General features: G+C 41.4%; 1 long non-coding RNA gene across 1 annotated transcript in view; it reads left to right on the forward strand.

The window, feature by feature from the left end:
* Nucleotides 1–2,336: 2,336 nt before the first annotated feature.
* The window catches only part of LOC124776652, a 28,418-nt gene continuing 9,980 nt past the window's right edge, over nt 2,337–20,774 (forward strand). Inside the window, exon 1 of the long non-coding RNA XR_007015645.1 lies at nt 2,337–2,422. This is a non-coding gene — a long non-coding RNA (uncharacterized LOC124776652). The remainder of the gene's footprint in view (nt 2,423–20,774) is intronic.

Genomic DNA, 20,774 nt, shown 5'->3' on the forward strand with positions numbered 1-20,774 from the left:
ATACGTCAGTCACTATTGTTGATGAACTGTGGTATCGTGTTGAAGCTGCATGGGCAGCTGTACCTGTACACGCCATCCAAGCTCTGTTTGACTCAATGCCCAGGCGTATCAATGCCGTTATGGCGGCCAAATTGGCTCTGAGCACTATGCAACTCAACTTCTGAGGTCATCAGTTGCCTAGAACTCAGAACTAACTAAACCTAACTAAGGACATCACACCCATCCATGCCCGAGGCAGGATTCGAACCTGCGACCGCAGCGGTCGCTTGGCTCCAGACTGTAGCGCCTAGAACCGCACGGCCACTCCGGCCGGCTTATTACGGCCAGTTGGTTGTTCTGGGTACTGATTTCTCAGGATCTATGAACCCAAATTGCGTGAAAATGTAATCACATGTCAGTTCCAGTATAATATATTTGTCCAATGAAAACCCGTTTATCATCTGCATTTCCTCTTGGTGTAGCAATTTTAATGGCCAGTAGTGTATTTTTCCCTATAGTTCTAAATCATGAGCAAATTCAGTAAAATCTGAAGCCAGTTACACGAAAACTTAAAAAGTTATGGTTTTTTAAGCAGTAATGTTTTTCACTTTTTCCAATATTTGAATTTTTTAATCTTATTTTTTGGTTATGACCCTTATAGGCTTTTGAGAAGTTATAAAAAATTTTCAAGTATAAATATTCAGTAGATTATTTGTTATAACAATTATTGTCGCTTGGGTGCGATCTACCCCAATGTGTCAACTATGTCACTCTTTAGAAGTGTGTCAAGTAAGAGTTAAAATTTAGCACATTTTAAAATATTACTGTTCTGTAAGTATTTTTGTTCGCTTCTGATCAGGAAAACTGCACTTTTGAGAGTCTCTTAACGTTAGTTGACATTTTTGGATTCTGCTGTTGGTTGCTAGATGCATATTTTTTACAAAATACAGATGAGAAACGCGGGTCACAGAAGTGCTTGAGTCGGGCCGCAATTTGACAACTAGTGCACAATGTTCTCATGTCTTGTTAGATACCCTCCCGTTGGAGGTTCGAGTCCTCCCTCGGGCATGGTTATGTGTGTTGTTCTTAGCATAAGTTAGTAGTGTGTTAGTCTAGGGACCGATGACGTAAGCAGTTTAGTCCCTTAGGAATTAACGCACACATTTTTCTTTTTAGATAATATAGCGGAGCTTCGGTAGAAGGAGTGATTGCATAAATTTACGTTTCACATCTTGCGGAAGTATGCTCCGAGACTTTTTGATATAATAGAGGCGAGCGGAAATATTCCTGTATGCGGCGGCAGTTGTTTTCTGCCCATTTTAAATGCTCATCCAATAGTTAAAGAGTTTCGTCGCCTTGAAGAGGGCCACCGCCAGTCGGTCGAGAGTTCGATTTTTGTTTTACAGATTCTGTCTATATTTACAGAATGAGGCGACATTAACGCCAAAAACGATGTTATCCGTATTTCCTTAGGCACTGTGTGAGACGGTATTACTGTGCTTGCGGCATGGACTGCCTTCACTCAGTCGTACATAAAAATGACGTCATCAAATCGGCCGATCATTTGTAATGCTATGAAAGCCTTAAAAAGACGAAGTTCTCATTTGAAAACAACTGGCAAATCGTTCGCAATAATTATTCGGAGAATAATAACTGTGTTTGTGGCCAGTGGTGAAACACCAGATTTAACAGTGCGAAGCTTCCAGTATTTTGATAAGCAACTCTGTTACGTCATGTTACGGCAATCAAGACTAAAGTTGTTGGTCAGCTTATGGGTGGCGACAGAAGTCGTTCAGGTTTGCTTCACATTTACGCCGTAGAGCCGTAGAAGATAACTAATGTGTACCGCTGGAGACCTTGAAAGAGCGAGTCGCTGCATTACTATTTCTTACTACGCACGTTTACAGGCGTCCCGTAACAAGTGACCCAGTAATACTCCTGTCACATCTCCCTTGCGCCCGGTAGGACTTCAACAAAGGGCCGTTACATATGTAAACACTAAACAGGACTCCCACGCCACCGACAACTGCGTCAGTAGCGCTAGTGACAATAAAAACCTTATTTACGACGTAACGAATAGGCCCGGTCTGCGTGTCCGCTGGAGGGAAGGAGGGGGGAGCCAGTTCTGGGACGTCAACGAAAAAAGAATAGCGCAGCACGGCTCGTCGGGTGGGGGGGTGGTGGCGGTATGGTGGTGGCAGGGGTGTGGGGAGTGGGAGGCTGGATCCACGCAGCGGAGCCCCAGCATAAACAAACGAAGGGCCCGAGCCGCCAGCGCCGCGTGCTGGCCTTGAGCCTCCTGCAGCGCGGGTCACGTAGGCAGGCCTCCAGCGGCGGCGGAGGGGGTGGGGGCGGCCGCCGGCCAATATTACTGGCCTCTACGCGCGACTAGTTCGGCAGTCGTCCGCCGCGCGTCGCTGCGCCACGCCAACGGCCACAACAGGTACGTAGCTGCTACGGACATGCTGCTGGTACAGCGGTCGTCGACTGGCGTTCGTTGCAAGACCTGTCGCTTACCAGTTTCATGTCTGACAGCACACACTATCAAAATACTGCTACGGTTACAGAGAACAGTTGAAAAGGATATTCATTTTGTTTCTCTGCAGGCAAAGCAGTTTGCGATTCCGTTAGTGTTGCTGGAATCGGCTGCGCACTAACAGCTGGCGTGCTTTTAAGTTACCGTTCCGCCCGATCAGAAACAGAACTAACTCCGATTTTAAGAAATGCGGCGGCTAACTTTGAAATAATAATAAAGAACAGTGCAATCAGCATTATGCAATTATATCTACATTTTCGGTACAAAACATTAACTTGAATCGTAGAGCAAATTGTCACTGTTATAATGGTACGATTACCTCTGCTTGTTGCAAATTTTGATCATTCTTAAACACGAGCTTCTTGTCACGCAAGAAAGAATATTCCTTTGTTCGAGAAGTGTAAATCGACACTCCAATCATGATACCGTGTATTTTACTTACACATACTGTGTCGTAATTCTGATATTTTATGTGTATCATACGGTAATATGAACAGCTTATTGTGTATACGGTGAAACCAGAGTGCTGAAATTTAAAAGTATGTAATCGTGGTGGTAACCATAACGCTGCCTGCGCTCGAGTGTTGCGTTGTGTTCTGTTCTCTGTGAGTGGTGATCAATGCAAGAGTTAGCGTTTATTTTAGTCGCCCTGTTGGACCATAGCCATATCATATAATTGTGAAATTTAGTCTGAGCTCCTGAGGAATAAATTTTCTGAGTAATGTCGAAACTAGTTGTTTTATTTAACGATTGAACTGGGAATGGCTCTACGTCGAAATAGTTGTTTCAACATGCTGTACTTACCCAAATGTTATTTACGTTTTGTAAACACGAACTGCCGCCTCTAATATTACTACCAATAAACTGTTAAATCCTTGAACACACGCAGTATGTGTTATCCCACGACGTTAGGTGCTCGAAAAATAAATTTGATATATACAGGATGCTTCTAAACTCCTGTTGCATGCTTTTATAGCGAAAATTGTAACATAACGTACTCCGCTAGGTGAAAGAATGACTCTTTAAAACTTCCCACATACGCAACCAACTAATAGGCCCACGCAATTATATAGAACGGCTACATAAAGGATTTTCAGTTAGCAAAAAATATTAATATTTTATTTTCCATTACAGATCGATTCCGCCATTTAGTTGTTGCCAAGTGCCTGTACAACTAACAAAGAACTTAGAAGGACTTAGTTAAAAAATACAATACCCATACATATTAAAAAATACAATACCCATACAAATTAAGCTGCGTCTGCTGTCATAAGTAACTAAAAAACAGTGAAGCACTTAGTGAATTTGAGCAATATTACTCTTGCACGTCGAAACTGAAATCAAAAACTGAACAAGTGTGTCCACAGTCTAGTATAAAACAGATACAAGATACCAGGGTATGAACACAATATGTAGTATACTTGGAATGCAAACAAAGAGATAATCGCCACGTATATCTATTGTATTCTAGGTAATATGTACAAATGTGCAAACAGTTTATGATTTAATTTTTTGCGCCGACTTTAATCTGAGGATTCTCTGATTGAAGTAACTAGGTCTGGTACTTCACTGTATTGATATTATGACGCCACAGACAAGTTGGTTGTGTTTGTGTTATATTTTTGTGAAATAAGAGCTCGTTGTCGCGTTATAGGCGCTCATGTGACAATGGCGCAAAAGCCGAAAGCGGATATGCAGAATAAAACAAAGAAAAATTATTTTAATTCAGTAATCCTTACGGAAATGAATGTCTTTTTTGGAAATTATGAGGCTATGATGTCCGAGTGTAAGAAATCAGAAATGCAAATAATGGTAGTTACTTATGACGAACGAAGCGTGCGGTATCCTTTTATCTCATTGTTAAGTGTACAGTCGAATCCTCTTCCACTAATATTGCTCCACGATTATCAACAGCGGTTTGCACTGAGCACTGTTGCCACATTAGTCAGTTGAATACAAAATTAATGTAGTAATTATCATTACTAAATCGCACTTTATCGCCAGATAATGCGATATATTACTTCACATGGTTACTCATAAGGCGTGGTATTACCGTATACTCATACACACACACACACACACACACACACACACACACAAAAGTTTGCTATTTGTGTAGGACAATGTTATCCATGGATAACGCTGTCCCAGAAAGAAAGGAAAAGACACAATAAGTATGAATAATAACGTCTTCAGTCTCAAATTTTCGTGTTTTATTTAGTCACACAATGAGTTTGGGTCTCTACGGGTCCATCAACTGGTGGGAATCATTTTGATACATTACTGACTTAGCTGCTGAGCGAGATGACGCGAAGCCTATGTTCCTGCTGTGAGAAGATTAGATGTTTAAGTTCGAAATTCGTGAATCAAATAAGACAATATGATGAGAAACAGTAAAAAAAACTTATCGAAAGATCAAGGAAGATCGTATTACACTTTAATCTCAGCAAACTTTGATTTATTCGTTCTGTTATTTTCATTAAATAAGGCAATACACCTTGAGTGATGTTATGTGTAATTACAGAATGCATAAATCATCGTTTTATGACATTCGTTAAAAATGTTCTTCGTGGATCTTCCGGTAAATTTTTCACTGTTTCTCATCATATTTTCCGTTGTTTCATTAGCGAATTTCGAAGCTTAGCATATGCGCCTAAGAGCTGAAGTAAATGGACTATTAAAACGATTTGCACCTGATGATGCGTGGTGTGATTCAATAAAACACGGAACTTCGTGACTCAATGCGTTACTATACATACTTCCAGTGTAATGAATACAGTCACGAGCACATCTGCAAAATAAGGATAAAAGTAAATTGAAAAATAGTTCCATCCTCAGTTTCGAAGAAAGTTTTCGAGAGATTTACCTTGATTGTGGGGCAAATGCCGGAACTGGTAATCCCCTCCCATCTGTTCTTAATTGTGTGGCCCTCTGCCCCGTTGTGAGAACACTTTGTAATTAGGTGTAAAGAACCGATGCTCTATCATGGGCCGGATCTCCATGCCATGAGTAGTTAATGTGATAAAATTGGGAACTTTAGGTTTCTAGAGATGAGTTCCTATTTAAAACAATATAAATTTATATCTGCTATGCCCAAACCTTCGAATTCCGAAAATACTCTGTGCAGTCGACAGTTACGGTTGCTGTAGCTCACATGTGATTTACGCTAGGGAGTTTCTATGGATCCCAATGCTTCGTTTGAACGATTAGCACATCCCTATATCTGATAGTTAAATTATGAACGGTACTGTGCGCATACGAGTGTTTGCATACAACACATACATACAACGCATACATACATTCTGTTTACCTACGTCGATAGGGCTGTTACTCGGTTTGTGTGATTCACGTTTGCGATACCTGGATGTGTGCCATTGGCCATTGGCCTGGAGGTTTAGTGGAAAAGCGCGTGCGTGGAAATTGATAGGACGCCGGATCCCATACCGCTCGGACGACGGTAATTTTCAGTCTGTCATTGATCTACCACCCGTTTCTCAATAATGTAGGGAGTTGCCAGAACCGACACGTACTGTTCAGGTTCCACGTCAGACTGTAGGTTCCCTTTCCCCGACTGGATAACGGATAGATTGTGGACGCGCACGTTCCCGAAGTGGCGTCCCGTTCAAAGACGTTGATACACACGAAATTATTATTATCAAGTGATAACTACCAAGAAAGCGTCAAATTTTACACACTTCGTGATAATTTATCACTTGAGAATGATACACAATTTGAATTCGCTTTTGTGAAATCTACAACACGAAACGGGACATGTCTATTCCGGAACGGGGAATAAGAGATGTGCTAGACTACATATCGAAAGGTCACGGGTTCGATCCCCTGTGACTTATCGCTCCTTTCTCCTCTGCCAATGATGTGTTATGCGAAAAATGAGTGCAGCGATTTCTCTTCCGCGTTTCTGCTGTGTCCTATGACGTAATTATGCGTTGAGGCAAAACGTCCGTGTACGAAAAACTGGACAATCTTGCAGAGAGCTACTGTATTTAAAAACAAATACTAGTAACCGATAAATTATATACATAAAATGTATATGAAGTTACAGCGCCGTAAAGAGACCTTTGTTCTATCTTGTTACTACCGGAGGTTCGTCTGTAAGAGTAAATAATAGGCTCTCCGCTCGCCACTCCATCTCCTCTCCTGCCGTAATCTGTTGTACCTCCATTTTTTGCACCTTGCATACGAAGATAGATGGACGAATGAAGAGATATTTGATTTTTCTAAATTACTAGGACAAACTGCTTATAAAGCCTTAGCCGCCAGTTTGCATCACGTCAGGCTGCCATGTCAGATCGTGCAAGAGCAACTTGCGACATCGAGACGGAAGTAATCTCAATACAGACGGTGTGTTTACGTATCAGCAGCACCTGAAACAAAGCGACATCAACAAGTCAGCCGTATACTTAATATTGTTAATCGTCCTGGCCGGTGGTAGACTTTTTGCGATTAGAAAAGACAGTTAAGTGGCAAAGTTAAGTACTCCTGGCTGTATTTCTGACACAGTATCCGCCTTATATGCAACAACTGTGAGCTTTTAAGCGATTCTCGCTGGTATATCCAGCACCATTGTCTCGGTAGAGAAACTTAAATGTTCACTTACTTTGTTAAGGGTACGCTACCGTGTGTTACAATTAGAATCTGTGTCAGTTACGCAGACTGTGAATTGTAATGCATTTCGTTGGCAATAAAAAATGCTAGGAATGTTCTTCGACAAAAGATCTAAATCGATGAGAGAGGTCTCATTTCTGATGTACGATGAAGTCTAGGCTTCATGTCTGACGTAATGATGAAGTCTAAAACCAAGTTTTGCCTCCCCAGACATTCAGCTAGGTTCTGTTCTGTTTTCTTTTTTACCATTATTGTTTTTCGTTATTATCTCAGTGTAAAGTCTCAAATCGAATCCTTACGCCGTATTTATTTTAGCCGCCCAGGTTGGACGCGTCCTTTCGGGGAGTTTTCTTCGCCTACCAGGGAAAATACGTTTCCATTTTTCCACCAGTCACACGCAATACGAAGACATATGTAAAACAAACCGGGGAGTACGAAGCCCATTGGAAGTTTCTGATAGATTAGAACTGTCTGCCGAACTGGATTTAGAACTGGGACTTCACGTTTGCGGGCAACCGTCTTACCAAACCGAACACTGCTTACACAAATCATTGACAGATGGCACGCACATCGTTTCTGTTGTTACCGGTGAAGTAGTGAGACGACTGTAGAACGTGCAGCACTACGGTCATCGAAAGCGTCGGCTCGAACGAAAGCAGAGGTGAGGAAGGGGGAAGTAAAGCGCATCCTTCACACACGAGATACCCACAAACACCACTGAGTTCTCCGTTGGAGGAAGCCCGGCATCTATTTACGAATTGAGGTTAGGCTGAGAAATAATGATGATATGCTAGGACTGCGGACAGGCTACCGGAGTTTAAATTTACACAGATGCCCCACGTCAGGTAAATTACCGCGGAAGATAGGATTTGTGACACAATAAACACGTGGTGTTGACATTTTAAGACAGCGGCTACCGAGCCCACTGTTGACAGTGTACTAAAATAAATGGACAGCTTGTGTCCGTTCACAAAAACAGCCGCCGGAAATCAGATTCCAGCAGCCCTGACGCTTGTGTCAATATTTCCTCGTGCCACTGTTGACAGGGGAAAAATCCAACACAGATATTTCCTCTCGCTGTGGAAAGAAAGACGGCCCGTCGGTAGCTGGCAAATATAACTGGAGGCTCGGAAGAAATTATCTTCATGCTCTGAGCATTACATTACACAGCTATCGATAACATTACACGGGTTGTGATTCTATTTGTTGCACTTTTTTCCCCTCCATGCTCGAAAGATTACTTGTTGAATGCATAATACCAGTTGCTTTTCCGGTTGATGCAATTTACTAGTTAACACTTGTTTTTAATAGAGTCGGAACTTGCAGTTCCCATAATTATGAAAGAGCAAAGGGCTACACCGGTGTATTGTACACAGTCGAGTTAACGATGGACACTGTGAAAATAGATCAGAATATGGAAGTTCATCTCTGTTTTATAAATGAAAAAGGCTACAAATCAGGCTGTAAACAATTAATTCGCCTGGTTGCTTATTTATTTATTCGTAATTTTCGTAATTTTATGCATGCATTTATTATGACACACAAATAACAAGAGCTGTTGTTGTACGTACGTAGGATTCCGCAGCCGGCATCACCTGACATGAAATTTTTCTTGATACAAAGCCGCGTCATGTAATAAAACATCTGTCACTAGATCAATAAAAGCGTCGCCGAAACGATAATTTTATTTATAGAGTGATAGTTATTTTACAATACCCAGAAAAAATATTGCTTAGTTTGGAATTTTAACATCTAAAAAATAATAATGTTAGGAAGGGTGAAAACAATGGTAGCTACAACAGAAAGAAACCGGAGTTAACTCTTGGTTGTGAAGAAAATTATTCAGGTGATATCTGCTTGCGTATTTGGGTGAATGTTAGGTTTCAGCCCTCACACCTGCAAAAAAAAATAAAACACGCTAGGTGGCTGTTTGATTAGCACTTTGGAGTCACATTCAGGAGAACGACGGTTCGCCGCATCCACCCCGATAAGGATTGCCATGGTTTCACTAAAATCTATGCCAGATGTCGGAATGGTTCATTTGAAATGGATACGCCTGATTATATTTCCTGTCTCTCTTCCGTTTAGTTTGCCTTATACCCTTTGGTATTGCCGCTGACGTATGTGAAACCTAAAATTCCTCCCTTGCAGAAAACTTGTCGAATGTCTAAACAAGTGTGTCACAAGGTTCGGTAATATTTTCTGTTTCCTGTTTACTCCGCATGCATTTTTGCATAGGGGAGTGGCTCCATTTATTGCGCATGAGGAGGGCAAGGATGGAAGGAAGGAAGCAAGCTTAAGATTTAATGTCCCGTCTGCATCGAGGTCATTAGAGACGGCGCACAAGCTCGAAATGTTTCAACCATCCTAACATTTGTCTCGGGCGATTTAGGGAAATCACGGAAAAGCTAAATCTCGAAGACCTTACACCGATTTGAACCGTTGTCCACCCTAATGTGAATCGAATGTACTAACCATTGCGCCACCTCGTTCGGTGTCAAGAGGGCCAAATTAAGCCCGGCGCTATTGTTTAATATTTAGTGGTGGTGTAACAGACATACTTTACGTATAAAGTGTACGAACAGCACGCTACGGAAAAGTGAGACCTGACATAGGTAAACAACATATAATTTCGGTTGAAATAACACAATTATCTGTAAGCAGTCACTCATATTTTCGTTTCCACTACACATTTTGTAGAATTAATCCTGTATAATATTTTTGCGAGTAAATCGTCTACATGTGATCCAGGATGCTTTTTCTTACACCCCGCATTACGCGCTTCACATACCGTGAACAACGGAACAGGTAATGGAAACATGAAAAAAAAAGAAAGACTGCTTGCAGTTATCTGTTTAATAAAGTAGATATTCAGAATGGTTCCGGGTAAGCTGACCAAAAAATATTCGCGTTCAAGCTACATTTCACATGATGGAAAAAAAGTTTATTTTTACAGTAGTTGGATCACTAACTTCAATCATATATGATAAGCATCTTCAGATTTGAATGGATGATAGGCGAAAATCTTTTGGGAAAAGTAATCGGCCTGGAGTTTCACAATACAGAAATGCTAACACGTCAGCTTCAAAGCCTTGATAACCGTTTCTATTGGTACGGGATAAAATATGTTGCTTACTAACAGACCCGGTCATCAAGGGTTTGGTGATGGTGTTTTAGAATTTCGTTATTTTGTGGTTCCAGGCTGATTACTTTTACCGGAAGATTTTGTTTGGTCAGCCACTCAGACCTAAAGGTGCTCATTTATATGGTCGAAACTAGTCATTAATTGCGTATGTCATGCAACAGAGACTATAAAAATTCTTTTTTCTTCAAACATGTACAGTTGCTGTGTATCTCGCGGAGAAATGTCGTCCAATATCAGAAAACAAATAAATATACTCCAAATCGTAGTATATACCGGTAAAATTTTTATTTGTGCTTATGACCCCGTATTGCTTTTAATGACTACCTCAAAGGCCTCGCGGCCGAAGAATGACCTGATATCCAAACGAACACGAGAAGAAATTCTCGTACTGCAGGCTATGCAAATACTGCCGCTTGCAATGTAGCGCAAAGCTGAGAAATAAATGCCCACATTTTAGCATACGTGCCGGCTGTCATGTGCCTTTCAGCCTTTAGACTGGTAACGTTGTAGCAGGTAACGCCCATGAGGGGCTTGATTCACGTGGGACATACAATTAACCAGCTGCATGCCATGTCGTGCTATCACGCGAGCTCTGCAATAGTATGTTTCGTGCAGGGCAGATACGGGCGAGAATACTGCACGCGAACGTTTTACCTCAATAACGTGCACTTCCTGGGTTGGTTGCTGTCAGTGCTAGACACTTTCGGAAGGCAGAGTAAATACAATCGTAGCCATCTACACCCTCGTGCTGCATTAGTAACAGTAACTGAGAGAGAGAGAGAGAGAGAGAGAGAGAGAGAGAGAGAGTGGGAGGGAGAGAGGGGGGAGGGAGGGAAGAGTCCTGTAGTTTGCAGCAAGCGACTGATTTTCTTTTTTGTTTTTCTTTTTTTTTCCAGCGATTATTAATCAGACAACGGCCACATAGACCGCGGAAACATGTAGGCCTACCGCGTATTAAATATGCTCTTGTTTGTTGCGTATTCGTTACCCAGACAAAATTTTATAATCATGATTTTGGAAAGGGTCCAGATACACTAATGGGATCTCAGACATTTTGAAGACTCTTCAGATTCTTTCCCGTCGTAAAACTGTTACATAGGCCATTTTCGTTTTGAGCAGTGATTTGTCGTCTGTAGCAAAGCACACAGAAATTCGTCGATTTACGGACGTATTTTCAAAACTAGGGCAACTAGTTCGATCTATCGGTAAATTCGATAACAAATAAAATATCACTTACTCACAGTATAATTTCTCTCGCACTTACCATGAAGGTATAATTAAGGGAAATTGTTTCTAAATTATCGTTAATTACTTTTAAGGCTTATAGCGGCGAATGAGTAAGTATGATTTTGAATGAGAAATTTTGTGCAACAACGTTCAGTTTCCGCTGTTGAAGAACGAATATTAAAAACCAGGTGTTAGTGTGTCCCGAATGTACTAATGGTTCAAATGGCTCTGAGCACTATGGGACTCAACTTCTGAGGTCATTAGTCCACTAGAACTTACAACTACTGAAACCTAACTAACCTAAGGACATCACACACATCCATGCCCGAGGCAGGATTCGAACCTGCGACCGTAGCGGTCTCGCGGTTCCAGACTGCAGCGCCTAGAACCGCACGGCCACTTCGGCCGGCGAATGTACTAATGTAGAGTGTAATTATCAATCTACTGTGACTACGGTAGCTAACAAATTAGTGTGTACACAGACGAAATGTCGGGTTTTGGAGCATACTATTATTTGTATGTTCCGGAAATGAGATACTGTTCAAAATGATCATTTCCAACGTCTTATTTTACAGCTCAGGCACAGTTTAAACTTCTTACTCTACTTTTATATTCGGAATCCGAAAATTATACAGTGCTTCATCTGCCTCGTACATTTCTAGCGCTCTAAGCGGTTACATTTCTTCATGCAGTAACCAGAAGACGAACGCGTTTGCCTTGATCAAATCTAAGCCGAGGCCCTATTGTTGATCAAAGAAAATTTCACCGAGGCCTAACTTCGACAGAGTTCCTTATTTCGCTATCAAATTTTGTTTCACAAAGAAACTTTGTTAAAGAAAAATAGTGTAATACCGGCCTTAGCCCTGTGTGATTCGTAACGTTGTGCCTGAGGCAGCCATAGCGAACGCATTACCGGTACTCATGTTCAATCCGTTTTTGATTATCCTCGTTAGTGTTTTGTGTGTTTAGGTGTACTATTTTGTTGTTTCGTTTTTTCATTCTGTTTTGTGTGACACTCTTTTGCTCTTCCATGTGTTGCACAGTTTTCACAATCAAGGGAAGTCCGATAACATATTTTCTGTTATATATCTCAACTATGTTTGTGATTTGCGACATAAGAGCGAAATTTTTTCTGTACACCACTTTTATTTTGCTAATTGTTTTATGCAGGATAGCGTGAGAACCCCGCAGTTGCAATGAAATGTAACAATAAGAAATGAGCGCTACCACCCGCCATTTTGTGGACGAAACACTTTATTTACATGTAACTTGGTTTCGGAGCTAGGCGGTTTTTAAACGTTTGCATACTTTAATGCCCAATTTTTAATATTTCTTCCGTTTAAATAGTTCCTTTGATCCCATTAGGAGCCATTGTGCACTACGACCGTAGACTATAAGGGAAGATAGGAACACAGCGATTAGTCGCAATCGCAGCAGCTTTTATTATTCTTTCATATCCAGATTTCAGCTGTAAATAACCATCTTTTGTGCTAAAATACAAGGAAATTAAACAATCAGAATTTGATTTACACAACACAATACGAAAAACACCATGTTATCCAATAGCAACGATCCATTCTAGTCAACACACCGTTTGAATGCGTTACAATCCAACAAACTCGCGACATTTCATCTCAACATATGACCTTACTGGTGTACAGGCAGGAGGAAGCTGCTGTGGTTCTTTACACGTACAGCAGCCTCAGCTTTACACGTACTTTAAAAACCCTTTTCTATAAATAAAATCATCAAGTATATTTGCATATAATTTTAAATACATCAAGAAATGCCGACTTACAATGTGTTTGTTCGCACATCAGTGGTGAAATGATCCACTAAAACTTATGCAAAGCATCGTTAATAGGTCCGTACAACTTTCATAAACAGAACTGTTACAAGAATTTAGAAATAGAAATTAAAAAAAAAGTTAAAAAAAATTGGAGAGCGTCTTGATAAAATACAGTTACATATCAGTTTGAAATGTACTGCCACGAGTTTATTGGATTGCAACTCACTCATTTGATATGTTGACTAGAATGGACTATTGGATAACGTGGCCTTTTACTTACTATTTTATGTAAGTCAGTTCTGATTCTGTAATTTCCTTGTATTTTAGCACAGAAGATGGCTATGTATAGCTGAAATCTCGATACGCAAGAATAAGAAAACTAATGGGATTGAGAGTGATTGCTGTATTCCTGTCCTTGCGATTGCATAGTGTTTTTTTAACCTAAAATAACACTGATTAAATATTTCTTTGAGTCCACCATCTTGTTCTGCGTTGGAGATTACGTTTAGACTGGTATTACACTGTCAGTTTTTCTTTGTCGAAGATATTTGATCAAATATTAATCATATTTCTTTGACTGAGGTCTTTGACATCGTGCAGAAGGGGGTATCACACAGTCTAATCACACTTTCATCAAATATTTCGTCATAGTTCCTTCACTGCGCATTCGCCAAAGTCATATGGACTTTGCGGCCATGTTTATATTTTTAAACGTCAAACAGCTCCAACCGGTTACATTTCTCAATGCAGTAAACAAAAGACGAACGATTTCTTTGATAAAATATAAGGCGAGATGCTAGATCTGATCAGAGAAAATTTGATTAAGGTCTAACTTTGACAAAGTTCGTTATTACACTATCAAATTTTATTTGACAAAGAAACTTCGTCTAAGAAAATTTGATAGTGACGAAGGAACTATGACGAAATATTTTATGATAGTGTAATATCTTTGACATTCTTTGTCAAAGAAATTTTGATAGTGTAATACTAGCTTTGCAAACATTTAAATTTCATGTGAAATGTATTTCACCATTTGAAGATTAGGTGAGGCTCAAAACTAACTATCGCATTTTACTAAATGGTGGTTGCTTGCTGCGGTTTTGTCATAATTATACTTCCTTTACTAAGCGATGTAGGGAAAGGGGTTTTGTACAAGCAAACCACTGTCTCCATTTGCTGTTTCGACTGCGTTGATGTCGGCGGTCCTCGCCTGTAATCCGGAGAGCCGTTTACTGTCGACAGATAGGCGGTCCCGCATACACCGTCGCTCCGGCCCCATTCACTTTGTCCGTGCTAGGGGGCGGGAGACGGGCTCCGCCCAGCGTCTCATCGCGCCAGCGCTCATTTAGCTGAGAGGCTTTGATGCGCGACACGCCGCGCCTTGCATTAATATTCCGCGCGAGATGGGATACGCTGCAGTGGGCGGGGGCAAAAAACAGCAGAGACAGAGACATACAGGTCGAGAGGAAGGGCCGGGCGTCGCGTAGGCCGCGCCAGAGGGCAGCACCAGCAACGTAACTCGCTCGAGGGCCAATAGATGGCAGCAGTCGTGCTAGCTGCCGTCGGAAGACAAAGGAAGGCACGAGCCGGTGTTATACCGTCGACACTCGAAATTCCAAGTGCAACGTTCCTCATAAATAGTTCAATAATTGAGCGTAATTGTAATTGTGGTCAAGGTGGAACGAAGAAATAGTCGCGAGGGCATCAGGCACAAGGAAAAGTTAAAAAAACCTAAGATTGTTTTCTACTTCAGTGATTTCCAGCGTGGTAGGTGCGAAATAATCTAATGCCGTCTTTTGTTCTAAGATGGACGGTCCTACGAGAATCATAAGCTTGTACTTTCGGAAGTCATTGTCTACTCGGCTACGATATTCATTGTTTAGTAAAGAAAGGAGCGTCACAAAGAATTGAGTGTCTGAACAGTTACAGAAATAATTATTGATGGAACATTCGAATTATGAAGTGATAGGTAGCCGCTGACGCCGAGTAATGGAGTACTTGTGGACGGTATGTCATGACAGTCGCTTCGATTTGTCGTCTGTACCAAAGCACACAGAAATTCGTCGATTTACGGACGTATTTTCAAAACTAGGACAATTAGTTCGATCTATCGATAAATTCGATGTATTATTCGAATTAACAAGAATCAACTGTACATTATCTACAGTTTTGTATTATCGCGAAATATGGGAGAGAGTGTCACTGAAATTTTACAGGATTTTAGCTGGACATCATTAAAAGAAAGGCGTTTTTCGTTGCGACAGAATCTTCTCACGAAATTCCAATCACCAACTTTCTCTTCCGAATGCGAAAATATTTTGTTGACACCGACCTACACAGGAAGAAACGATCACCACAATAAAATAAGGGAAATCAGAGCTCGTACGGAAAGATATAGGTGTTCGTTCTTTACGCGCGATATACGATATTGGAATAATAGAGATTGTGAAGGTGGTTCGATGAACCCTCTGCCAAGCACTTAAATGTGATTTGCAAAGTATCCATGTAGATGTACGGTAGTGGTACTCAATCCCGTCACTACCGCCCAGTAGTGGGCGTTCCAGCTTTCATGGTGGGCGGCAGGTGGTAAGAATTTTAAAAACATATTCTTTTGGTTTTGGCATGTTATTGCTATACGCTTGAACTTGCTATCTCTGCTTTATAAATGTTATAAGATTACATTCGAACTTTATAAACCACTATTGCTGTGCAACAGGTGCGCGGCATAGGTACAAAAGTGGGCGGAAGTTAAAAACAATTGACTACCCGTGATCTACAGCATTACTTCGATTCTGTCTCACTGGCGTGGCAGTAGGCACCTTTTATTATATTATTTGCCTTAATCCAAATGCAAAGTGAAAATTAATCTAGAAATTAGTGTAACGAGGTGCAATATTAATTATTTCTACAATGCATTTCGGATGGTTACACCTCCATCAGATGGATTTATGTGAATTAATAGGACGCGTATGTATTCTACCGGTATGCATGTATGCCTTGTCCACTGACAGACAGTGGCACAGGCTATCTAAAAGCAAGGGCGTCGATGCGATAGTTTCTAAGGGGGGGGGGGGGAGGGGGGGTTCTAGACCTGGTGTATGGAGTACTTTTAATATTTTGGAAGACGAATGACGACTTATAAGTAGCCATAAAAAGGTTCAGTTTCTGACCCTGTTAACAACCTGCGTAATACTGACTTTTAAATCATTTTCTGTTAGATGTACAGTTCTCAGTACGTGTTCAACATAGAAATTGGAAAGAAACGGAGATCATATGCGACTCTTTAAGGACACCGAAAATTTTTGTATATTGTTGCTATATTTTTTGCTGTTGCCCCTTTGTTTTTGTACAATTTTTTATTAGCTATATAAGGAGTTGTGATAACCCCATGAATCCCAGTAGCTCCCACATTTTTGAGTCGATTTAACGTCGTCACATGTTTTGTGTAGTCTATGAGCCACATAAAAAAGTCTTGTAGGCATTCTCTGGCATTTTCCATGATCCATCTTCATGTTTGCTATTTGATCCCAGGTGCCGCTACCTGTTCTACACTCTGCTTGCTCACTCAATAGCTCTCTGTCTACGTACGGTTTCAGTCGGTTTTAGATTATTTTTGAGAGAATCTTGTTAACCTTCCAGTTAGGTGACTTGAAAAACCTTTCTAGGATCTCCCAGCCAAAAATTCCTTACGATATATTCATTACAGTTGGGGCCACTGTCGCACGGCGTTTTTAAAATCCCGTTTCAACCGGACGTCTTTAAGGGATAACTCTATCGACGGCGAAGTAGATCGACAAGGAAAGCGAAGGAAATCGGCATTGGCTTTGATTAAGGAACCGTCCTTGCTCTGACTACAAGTAACTGAGGATAAAAAGACCTGAATGCTTGTATCTGCATAGGAATTCGAATCGCATCCTTCCAATTACGATTCAGTGCCTTAAGCAACACTCGCCTGGCATAGTAATTGCGCAAGAAGCCTTTGGTGAAAAACAAAGCAGTTCGTAGTTACAAGACAACGTAACGTGTTGTATTTCGAATAAGTGGTCACGTATCTCATGCGTCACAGGGAGACGTGCTTCACAACGACGCATCACTATGGGTCGAAATTGGACGTGTTCATGTTTACAAACACTGAACAGCGAACCTTTCCATTTTCACCCGTATTTGTTTTCAGTCCACTGTCCTTCTCCCAGAAGAGAAAAAAAAGGAACGTTAATTAAAGTGACTGCGACCAGTCGTCGCTCCTCTGCTTCGCTTCCGGATTTCCCGAAATTCGCTCTTTGTAGTCGCGCCAGAGGCAGCGATGCGCTGTCAGCCGCGGATCACAGGCGGGCCCTGATTGAACAACCTGTGACACTGTCGACCCGCCCAATATCGACCTATCGTCTCGCAGAGAGGCGGGCGCCGACCCTGCCCTCTCGCGGCTATTTCCGGCGCCTCTCAAAAGGCTCGCCAGCAGAGCGTCCTTCACAGCCATTACTAGCTGTGCGCCTCAATGCTTTCGTTTCGCGATACTTTTTTTTGCTTTTTTGTGAGTACACAATAACATCGAAAAAAGTACGAATCTGATAGCGGTAGTCCGTTATCTGTGAGAGCTCAAATCTAAGTTTGAGTACCGGCGTATTAGTTTCTGCTTCTACTAGCAAGCTATAAATGTTGCGAAGGTCACCGAATAACGTGCCAAATGCATCTGTGGCGGTCGTAGATATATCAAGAAGGATGCCGTCCCAGTTGCTGTAACGTAGTAAACATTATTCCTATCTGTTGGATGGGCTACAAATCTGCAAAGTAACGGGCTTTAACGGGTACACAACACTGTCGCCTGTCCAATCCAAGATTCAAGTACACGAAGAAGAAATCCTTGTGTCTGAAATAACCTGGATTTATGCGTTGTTACTTTGGGCGCAAAACCTACCTTTGGGCACGAGCACCTTTGAATTTTACTTGCATGTCGGAAAGAGCAGACTTTGTTCACGGTCCACAGCTGTACGAAATAAATTGAAATTTATTCGCTAAGTGGGAATTCTTTCGCATAAGCTGTTTTAAGTATAGATGTACAGCTTGTTCGTGACATGAAAATGTGTGCCAGAGTGGACTCGAACCCAGATTGCCCGCTTATCACGAGCGGTCGGTTTGTGGCCAAGCGGTTCTAGGCGCTTCAGTCTGGAACCGCGCTGCTGCTACGGTCGCTGGTTTGAATCCTGCCTCGGGCATGGATGTGTGTGATATCCTTAGGTTAGTTAGGTTTAAGTAGTTCTAAGTCTAGGGGACTGATGACCTCAGATGTTAAGTCGCATAGTGCTTAGAGCCATTTGAACCATTCGAGCGGTCGGTTTGACAACTTCAGCTAACTCTGCACGCTCCCCGAACCACCCCAAACCTCCATATGTCACAGTGTCACACAATTATGACATAGTACACTATATTCATCGGGCCGTACGGTGCAGATGCCGACATTTGGACGAAAATATGTAGCGTAAAGGGGTAACGAAGCACCAGAGATAGAAGTCACAAAGCACACACAACTAAAAGCTTAACCATAAAGAGGAGAGAAAGTGTTGATGCTGGGCGTCATGTTCATTCGACTGCCACTTTATAATTCAAGCCCACAGGGGGAGCTGCCTTCGCTCCGTTGCCAGTTTCATGCATTTGTGAGTGGAAATCCTGTTCGCCAAGAAGGAAGGTAGAGAGTTTATTGTCACGTTGATGACGAGGTCAGTAGGGGCAGAGCTGAAGCTCGGATTCGGGAAGGAAGTGGAATGAAATTCTCCACGTCCATTTGAGTCGAACTGTACCATTTGCCTTGAACATTTGGGAAAACCACGCAAAACTTAAATCTCGATGAAAAATGTCATATTACCGCTTAGTTATACTACCAGTTTCAGTAGTCTGACAGTCATCAGTTTCATAAAAATTTTTTGGAGCATCATATTAGATGTAACAAAAAATCGTTATCGACAGGTGATAGAACCATGAATAATACACTGTCATCATAAAATAGATTGACGATGTAATTCATGTTATGATATGATGACAGTTTATTATTCTTGTTTTATTACGTGAAGATGACGATTATATTTAGGAACCTGATGATGGTCAGACGACTGAAACTGGTTGCACAAATAAAGTATTTTACCAGAAGCTGGAGGTGGTGATATGACTTTTGCAAATAATATGAGCTATGGAACACCAACTCCTGCAATTATGCTTAAATTTGGATATCTCGATAGGGATTCGAACCACCGTCTTCCAGAATGCGAATGTGACTTAACACTGCGCTAAGTCACCTGGTCCTTTCCTGAAAGTGACGAAGTCAGAGCACTACGGTACAAAACGGGACATACAGATTCTGCAAGTCAGTCATCAAACGGTAACGGCGCTCACCTACAGAAGCTTGAGTTGTACTCAACACCATGACAATTTTATGTCTTGCGGGTAGCAGTACTGGTTTCCTACCGTTCACCAGGAGGAACTGATTTCATTTGCTGCGAAGATGTTTCTGGTTCTCGCATCTCTGAACTCTCCGTTGGCTACCGTCCATGTTATCTTCTGTTCGTCGTTCAGTTTGTGTGACACAAATTGACAACAGATCTCGAACTTAACCAAATCCTTGTGTACACTGGCGTTAATAGTATCCTTGCTAGTCCACAATTCCTCTAATATCAGTTTCAGCTATAGTCGCCTATTTTGTAACAGTATCTCTCACACTTGCATTAGATTTTCTGTCATCATATTTACTGGCAGTTAACTTGGATTCATGGCACGCTTTCAACAGTTTCCTTACATTCCTGACAGCATTTTAACCAATCGAAAGCACATTTTGTGCTCATACCTTATGTTCCGCAAGGGCTGTCTCTTTCTGTGACTTCTAGCAAATTGTGACATGTAAGACCTGCTTCTATATTGTAATGCGTGATGCCCATGATATCTACATTTGCATATATGTATGGTGTGATTCAGCTGCTACGACCAGTTCGTTTAATGCATTCCAGAGCGCCTTCAAATATCACGAACGAGATTTTCATGTTCACATTCCAGTACAAAATTGAACTACAGTATATTTCTTACAAAAAGGTACTATTAGTTTTTCCTGCAAGTAGTGAGCGAGAGCATATGAAAATCTTGTTGCGGTATTTGAAGGCATTGCCGGTTACACAGATCCCAGCAGCAGGGGCAGCTGATCACCTTGTGTACTTTGTAAGCCCCTGTGAAGTGCATGTCAGATGCTACTTCACATTGTACCAGTTATTAGGTGTGCTTCCTATTTCACTCACGTGTGGAGTATGAGGAGAATGATAGCTTAGACTCCTCTGTGTGCTCTGTAATTTGTGAAATCACATCTCTGAGGTATGTAAGGGGTTACGGTATATTCCTAGATTCTTCAATTAAAACTGGTTCTTAAAACATTCTAAGCTGGATTTCTCGTAATAGTTTGGGTCTATCCTCGAGTTTCTGCAAGTCAGTTTCTTCAG

The sequence above is a fragment of the Schistocerca piceifrons genome, chromosome 2, assembly GCF_021461385.2.
Source record: "Schistocerca piceifrons isolate TAMUIC-IGC-003096 chromosome 2, iqSchPice1.1, whole genome shotgun sequence".
Lineage (NCBI taxonomy): Eukaryota > Metazoa > Arthropoda > Insecta > Orthoptera > Acrididae > Schistocerca > Schistocerca piceifrons.